General features: G+C 41.5%; 1 pseudogene; it reads right to left on the bottom strand.

Moving 5' to 3' along the window:
* Nucleotides 1–3988: 3988 nt before the first annotated feature.
* LOC111908405 (60S ribosomal protein L2, mitochondrial-like) lies at nucleotides 3989–5737 on the bottom strand (annotated as a pseudogene).
* Nucleotides 5738–9100: the final 3363 nt, after the last annotated feature.

The following is a 9100-nucleotide window of genomic DNA, read 5'->3' as shown; positions in this document are numbered from 1 at the left end:
AGGCTCTTAAGCTCCATGGAATCAAGCTACAACAAAGAGGTATGTAATTCTACTAGAATTTATATTATATGTTCTTCATATTATGCTAGTTAGAACAATACCTTGAAAAATTTGATATTTGCAAGTATAATAGAGAAAACATTGATCCAAGCTATTTAGGTTTGCATGTACACCTTAGGAGTGTTAGAATGCTCAAAATCCTTCATGTTACTCGATTGATCTAATCCCTATTTCGATGGGATACATGTGTGTGATTTTAGGGATGGATGGTTGTGTAGATTATGGGCTACGATCGATTGCGAGGGTTAATGGGTGATAGTCTGAAATTGGTTATTTATGGAGAGGGTACTAGATTATGATCAACTTTTTATTCTGCTACCAGAGCTCGTCAGTATATACAACATGGTTGCATGGGTTATCTTGATTATGTGGTTGATGCCTGATTTGGGAAGCAGGTTTCGATTTCGTAGGTGCTAGTGCTTAGACTTTGTTGATGTGTTCCTGATAGAGTTTCTTGTTGTGCCTCCATAGAGGCAGGTCAAGTTCATGATTGATTTATTTTCGAGTGCAACCCCTAGTGCTAAGGCTCCTTACCGTTTGGCACCACCTAAGATGCAGGAGTTGTCCTCTCAGCTTCAGGAGCTGCTGGGTAAGCATTTTATTAAACCTAGAAGTTCTCTATAGGGAGCACTGATTTTGTTCGTCAAGAAGAAGGATGGTTCACATAGGATGTGCATTGATTACTGGGAGATAAACAATTTGACGGTGAAGAACCGTTATCCCCTTCTGCGAATTGATGACCTCTTCGATCAGTTGCAGGGAGCATCTTGGTTCTTCAAGATCGAATTGAGTTTAGGGTATCATCAGATGAGGATCAGAGAGGATGATGTGAAGAAGACCACATTTCAGGCTCGTTATGGTCATTACGATTTCGTGGTGATGTGATTTGGGCTAACCAATGCGCCTATGGCTTTTATGGATTTGAGGAATCGGATATGTATGCTGATGCTCGATCGATCAATCATTGTTTTCATTGATGATATATTTGTGTATTCCAAGACCAGGGAGCAACATGAAGAGCACCTTCGAGAGCTTCTGGATGTATTGAGGCATGAACATATATATGCCAATTTTTCGAAGTGTGAGTTTTGGTTACGAAAGGTACAGTTCTTAGGACATCTCATTAACCAAAATAGAACTTTGGTCGATCTAGACAAGATTAAGGTCGTGATGTAGTGGGAGGTTACGAAGTCTCCCTCGGATATTACGAGTGTCTTTGGTTTAGCAGGATATTATCGGTGATTTATTCATGAGTTCTACAAGATTACAGTACCCCTCACTCTTCTAATAAGGAAGGGTGGGTATTTCTGATGGGGCACTGAGCAACAGGTGGTATTTGAGACTGTGAGACAAAGATTGTGTGAGGCCCCAGTGTGTACCCTCCCCGAGGGTGTTAAGGACTTTGTGGTGTTTTGTGATGCATCCATCACAGGTTTAGGCGCATTGCTTATGTAGTGTGGGAGAGTTATTGCTTATGCTTCTCGGCAGCTGAAGCCACATGACGTCTGTTATCCGACTCACGATTTGGATTTGGGGGCATTAGTATTTGATCTCAAGATTTGGTGGCACTACTTGTATGGGGTTTGGTGTACTATGTACATGATCACAAGATTTTGAGGTATCGTTTGGACTAGCCGAACCTGAATATGAGACAACATAGATGGTGGGACGTGGTTAACGATTATGATTGCGAAATTCTATGTCACCCTGGGAAAGCGAATGTGGTCGTTGATGCTTTGAGTTGCAAGATGACAAGTTCTGCTATTGGAAATCTATGTATGAGCATATCAATTGACTCTCCATTTCTTGATCTGATTAGGTAGGCTCGGGCCAAGGGAGTCAATATGGAAAATTAGAAACAGGAGAGGCCCAGTGGTGAGATTGGCAGGTTTTCTATTTATAGTCAAGAGTTATTGACCTGTTATAGATGTGTTTGGGTGCCAGATTTTGGTGGCTCAGACAGACTGTGCTGGAGGAGGCACACAAGTACAGGTTTTCGATACACCCCATACCCACTATGATGTATCGGGATTTGAGACTTAGCTATTGGTGGTTGTGCATGAAGAGGGTGACAGCATGATATGTTGAGAGGTGCTTGACTTGTTGGATGGTCAATGTCGAACACCAAAGACTGCGTGGAAAGTTGTAGCCATTCTAGGTTCCCATGTGGAAGTTAGAACATATTACTATGGATTTCATCTCCATGTATCCCCGGACGACTGAGGGTACGATGCAATTTGGGTGATAGTAGATCGGTTGACCAAGAGTGCCCATTTCTTATCCATCTACCAGATCTCATCAATCGAGATTTTTGCCGAATTGTATGTGTGCGAGATTGTTTCTTGACACGGTATTCCAGTCTCCATTGTATATGATCGAAATGTTAGGTTCACATCTCATTTCTGGAATAAGTACCATGAAGAACTAGGTACAAGATTGCATCTCAGCGCTACTTATCATTCGCAGACGGACGGTCGGAGTCAGCAGACCATTTATACACTTGAGGACATGTTGAGAGCTTGTGTCACTGATTTTAGTGGGAGTTGGGACTCCTACTTTCCAGTAATTGAGCTCTCATACAACAACAATTACCACTCCGGTATCAACGCGCCACCTTTCGAGCTCCTCTATGGAAGGAAGTGTTGCACCTTAGTGTGTATGGGAGAGATTGGTTATAAGGTCATGGGAAGTACTAAGGCAGTTCTTTAGATGACAGATCTCATCTATCAGATCAGACAGAGATTTCAGAAAGCTCAGAGTCGGCAGAAGAGCTATGCTGACAAGTTGCAATCCGAGTTGGAGTTCCAGGTCGGAGACATGGTTTTACTGGAGGTATCACGCTAGAAGGGTGTAATATGCTTCAGGAAGAGGGGCAAGTTGGCGCCCTGATATATTGGGACATTTTGGGTGATAGACAGGGTTGGCAAGGTAGCATATAGATTGGATTTTCCAGAGGAGCTTAGCTAGATCCACAACACCTTCCATGTGTCTCAGCTTCGGAAATGTGTGGTTGAGGATTTACCAGTCCTTCCTTTGGAGGATGTTTAGGTTGATGATCGTTTGCATTACATTGAGAGGTCGGTGGCGATCATGGATCGGAAGACGAAGGGTCTATGCAACATGGTGTTAACTTTGGTCAAGGTTCAGTGGCGACATCGAAAGTGTTCCGAATGGACTTAGGAACCTAAGTCTGAGATGCGAGAGCATTACCCGAAGTTATTCACAGTAGCGGACTTCAAGGACAAAGTTTAGTTCAATTGTGGGAGAATTGTAACATCCTGATGATGAGGAATTTCCAAATTATACCCTAAGTATGAAGATTTATTTTATTTGGCCCTTGTTTGTGAGAAATGTTGCAAAATGGCCCATAATGGCATTTTTGCAATATTTGGCTAGAGGTCACGTACGATTGGCATACCTAGTGTACGCAGGGCATACGTGCATGATTCCCAAACCCTAATGTAACGACGTACATTTCGAACCAATTTTTTCAATTTAAAAACATAATTATCATAGTAACAAAATCCCAAATGTCAAACTGTCAAAACATCAAATAATCAAAAACTATATATATATATATATATATATATATATATATATATATATATATATATATATATATATATATATATATATATATATATATATATATATATATATATATATATATATATACTAGCCGTTTCCCCGCGCCAAGCGTCGGGTGCGGATATATTTTATTCAAAAATTAAATTGTAGAGACAATTAATTCTTTTGCACAAATAGTTTACTACATATAAACAATTATCAATATAATTAAAATAATAATATATAAATGTACACTCTTGATTACAAACCAGATTAAATATTTGTTTTTTTCAGTATAATTATGAATTATGTTGTTTTCTTGTCACAACAGACAGGTAACATATAAATCGACAATCGACACTTAGGTAGCCAATATATAACTCAGAGGAGCTCGATCCACTCCAAATTTCCCATCTTTTTCCACCTTTTCCCTTTCTCTCACCTTTGACTTTGACTCTGACTCATTAACATCCCCTAAAATCCCCCTTTGTCTCAAACTCTCCCAAGAAACAACTGCTTTTCATTTCATCTTATACCCCCACACAACACTATCCTTATCCCACCTTTTTACCTCATTAAGCAACAGACATTCATTCTCTTTCACATCATCTTTCATTCTTGGAACAAAAAATTCTAGTTTTGCCCCTGCCACCGCCATTCTTGGAACACTCAACACGTTTACAAACGAATAAGGAGCATCATGTCTTTTTTTCCCATTTGAAGATGAAAAAGCAGACAATAAAACATCCATAACATTTCTCATGTGGGTACCCATTTGACTTTGACTACTCAAGGTCCTACTACCTTTTGGAAGTCCAACCACTACATCATCTATTTTAGACCTTAAAGATTCCACCTTTTTGTCTTCTAACATTCCGGGAATTGAGGAGAATGAAAACTGACCTTTGATGGAGATGAAGGGTAGGATCTTAGGGGTGGGGTGAAGTTTTTTTGGAGGGATTTGACTTTTTCGGGCGGTCAACGGCTGCCCCTTCGACCCATCTGACTACTGCGATCCGTGAAGTCCGATTTGGGTCGTATTATATTCGTTCAACTACACCTACTGATGAAGTGTTGCGTTTTAGGTCAATTGTTCTTTGTGACCATTTTACCCTTCCCCCTCTGTGGAAAATTGTGATACGACCCTTTGAATTTCTACCTGCTCACTTGTCTTTACCTGTAACGAATTGCCTAAGTGGCCTTTCAGAGTTCACATTTTGATCACCTGTAGGAATATGATAAAGTCAATAAAACTGTTTTTGTTTGGGTAAATCATAGATGAATTTCAGATAACAATATAATCAGTAATGTTCAAATCCTAAGAACCACATCTCTACAATCAAATTAAGAAAGTTGGAAATGACATCTCTCTGGTATTGATTATCCATCTTGAATTGAAAATATGCAGCTTTAAATACCAATTTCTTTTTACTTTTTATATTTGCATTTTTACATGTACAAATAAGTGTTTACTGAAATGTACATGAACAAAATCAACACTTTTTATTTAAAAGAGTATACCAGGGTCTAGGAACTCCAAAGAAAGTTTCGCTTCTGATGTCAAAAGGTTGTTTCTTATTGTAAAATGGAAGTTAGGGTTCAACAAGAAGAGCAACAAGCAAACAAATTCAAAAAGTCACATGTTTCATCAGCAATTCATAAAACACGTGTTTGCGGCATTACTATTACCAACTTAACATTCTGAGAGAACCAATATCCCAACAAAGTTGAAACCTCAAAAACAAAACTTTGCCTTCGTTGACTACTGATACCCTTAAGCAATTTGACCTTATATAGACGTGGGTTTTAAGGTTAGAGACACACGGACGACACTCGAACATATAATAATTTGAAAGAGCTAGGTTTGACATCAAAACTGGAATAAAGAATCTATATCTGCACATTAATTCCGACATCAAATTCAATCTTCATGGAGCCCCTTTTTCAGATTCATTTCTCTTGAACATGACAATTTCAACTTCGAATTTGCATTTAAAAAAAACGTACCGCTAATAGAGCGCTTGGATCTCATCTGAAAGCTGCTAATACTCGAAGTAATCTCAAGCGAGTGGTGCGAGTGTAGAGGACAAAGGAGATAAAGAAAGAGCATGGTGGCTTCCTGTCACCTAAAAAGTGTTGCGAGAGCACAATAGGTGGCAACGACGATGATCAGATATAGATACAGTGAGAGGCGCGAGGTTGGAGAGTGGGTGGTGATTCACTACCGATGGTGATGACGATGATGAGTTGGGCAGATGAGGTGCGATGTCGGCTTTTCAAAATAGGGTTTTTTCTATTTGTTTGAGGGAAAATGCGAGTGTAGAGGACAAAGGAGAAAAATAGTATGTTTACTTTTTTGATTCAATTTATGAAACGTCAATGTTTGTAACATCCCGGAATAGCAAGAGTAGAGTTGAAGGGCTAAACGTGTTATTTGGGAAAGAGTGACTCGGCGAGTCCATGGATGGACTCGGCGAGTAGAGTCGCGGCTTGGTCGCGTGTTAAGCAGCCGACTCGGCGAGTCGATGAGATGGACTCGGCTAGTAGGCGCTGTGTGGAGAAAGCCCTAATTCTCGGGGTTGAGCCCTATTTAAAGAACATTATATCCTTCCCCCAGCCTCTTTATTCCCTCTTGAAGTCCAGAAACCCTAGAAAGTGTGATTGAAGAAGATTGGAGCGTATTTGGAGCATTGGAGGAGTTTGTTGAAGGAATCTTGTGAGATTGAAGGCTTGGGGCAAGGGGCTTTGCTTGGATTCGAATTTCATTGCAGTTGGGGCGTCCATTGGAGGTAATATCTCGTTCTTGGACTGATTGTATGTTGTTTCTTCATTTTAGGGATTGTGGGATCTTGTCTATGGATGAAATTGGAAGTCTAGAGGTTAGATCTAAGGTTGCTACCTCCGATCTGAAGTGGAGAAGAATCAGAGAGCATGAAAGTCCCTGTGTTGGACTGTTTAGTGAAGCTTGCATGTCCCAAACCCTAGTTATAAGTGAATAAGGCCTAGATCTCTTTGGATTCACGTAAAGTTTGCCACTTTACGTGATGGATGAGTTGTATGAGACTAGACCTATGTTTTGGATCATTTGCATGGCCTGGAATGCTTCTGAGTGGATTCAGACCGGTGGTACTCGGCGAGTCACATGAGCGGACTCGACGAGTTGCTTGAAGATGAGCTGGGACTCGGTGAGTTGGAAGAACAACTCGGCGAGTTGGATGAAGATGGCCTGGAACTCAGCGAGTTGTATGAACAACTCGGCGAGTAGGTTGATGATAGTCTTAGACTCGGCGAGTCTGTTCCTGGACTCGGCGAGTCTTGTCGAAGAGTCCCGATATTCCCTGGTTGAGTCGAGAATCGGCGAGTCAAGGGATGACTCGGTGAGTTGTGTGCGAGTGGACTCAAAGTTGTTGGACTCGGCGAGTCTCGGAGTGACTCGGCGAGTTAGGTCGCGGATTGAGTGAAGTTCTGATTATAGGAACTCGGCGAGTCATAGGGTTGACTCGGCGAGTAGGGTCAGTCAGGGGTTGACTTTGATTGAGGACTTTGATTTTGACCAAGGGTTGACCGTTGACTTTTAGGGTTTGGTCAGCGATGTGGCCTTTGGGCCAAGAGAGGGGTAAAATATTCTTTTACCCTTAAGAGGGTGCATTGAGAGGATTGATTCTAGTCTCGAGAGTTATAGTCATGAGAGTTTTGCTTTACGTGTTAGGCGGTGGCGACTTCAGGATTCAAGTATGGAGATATCTGCTTTCTGCTTGCCAGGTGAGTCTTCTCACTATACTTTACCTTGAGTAGGTAATCAGAGCTATGTGTTAGTGTGTGTATGTTATGTGTATGCTATGTGCTGTACTGCATTATTGCTATGTGATTTATGCGGTGCATGTTTTCAGAGTTGGAACCGAAGGGATCCTAGAGTTAGAACCGGAAGGTTCACAGAGTTAGAACCTGAGGGTTCACAAAGTTTGGGTGCACGGACCCATAGAGTTATGGCCTCGAGTGGCTTATATGTGTTATGTGTGTGGTATTTTGGGGAACTCACTAAGCTTCGTGCTTACAGTGTTTTGTGTTATGTTGTTTTCAGGTTTCTTTCAGTATCACGGGACGGCACCGGCTTGATTGTACACACCAGAGAAAGAGTCATATTTTGGAGGATCCTGGTTTTCTATGCAAGTGAAAATGAAGCTATGTTTTGTAATTCAATTATGAATGAGATTTTAAACAAGTGTTCTAAGATTAAAATGATTATTTTAAATGAAAATTTTGTCTTGAAATTTTACGGTGTTACAATGTTAATGCCATTAATTTGTCAAACGAAAATGTTAATATTTAATGCAATTAATATTTACAAAAATGCACCAAAAGTTCTCAAAATTAACTCATCACTCTTTCTAAAGCACAAGGGGGCAATTAGGGTTTCTCTCAGTGAAGGTAAACAGATGAGGAAACCCAATGGAGGCTATAAATGTCCTTATATATATGCCCCAAAACCTGGGGATTTAGGGTTTCATCTCACAATGCCTACTCGGCGAGTCGACTCTCGGACTCGTTGAGGAGGTCATTAATCCCACGTGGCCGCACCCGACCCTACTCGACGAGTTGTAGCTCTAACTCATCAATTTTCTCAATAATCCTCAGAAAGATAAATGAGCAAATAATATACCTGGGAATCCAAATGTTAAAATTCTCCCCCACTAGAATAAGACTTCGCCCTCGAAGTCAGGCTCCGAAAACAATTCTGGATGTTGCTCCCGCATTTCTGACTCCGGCTCCCAAGTCAAATCATACCCCCTATGATGTTGCCACTGGACCTGGACCAGGGGCACCTCCTTGTTCCTCAGAACCCTCACCTTTCGATCAAAAATCGCTACCAGCCTCTTAATATAATTCAGGCTCGCATCTACCAGAATATCCTCTAATAGCACTACTATCGTCTCATCGGCTACACACTTCCTCAACTGGGATACGTGGAAGGTGTTATGGATCCGGCTGAACTCCGCAGGTAGCTCCAACTGGTATGCTACTCTACCCATTTTGGTGGTCACTTTGAAAGGACCGATGTACTGGGGTCCCAGCTTGCCCTGTTTCTTGAATCGAATCACCCCTTTCCACGGGGATACCTTCAGGAGTACAAAATCTCCAACCTGAACCTCCAGCTCGGATCGTCGCCTGTATGCATAACTCTTTTGGCGAATCTGGGCCATCAGTAGCCTCTGTCTAACCTGCTGAATCTGCTCGGTTGTCTTTAGCACTATCTCAGTGCTACCCATCATTCTCTGTCCCACCTCTCCCCAACAAATAGGAGTCTGACACCTCCTCCCATATAAAAGCTCAAAGGGAGGCATACCAATACTCGAATGATGGTTGTTGTTGTAGGAAAACTCAGCCAGGGGTAAGTAAGTTTCCCAACTTCCTCCGAAGTCCATGACACAGTCATGCAGCATGTCCTTAAGCGCCTGATTTTTCCGCTCGCTCT

Source organism: Lactuca sativa, chromosome 5 (genome assembly GCF_002870075.4).
Source record: "Lactuca sativa cultivar Salinas chromosome 5, Lsat_Salinas_v11, whole genome shotgun sequence".
Lineage (NCBI taxonomy): Eukaryota > Viridiplantae > Streptophyta > Magnoliopsida > Asterales > Asteraceae > Lactuca > Lactuca sativa.
The sequence above is the reverse complement of the archived record's forward strand: the minus strand, read 5'-3'. Positions and strand labels throughout refer to the sequence as shown.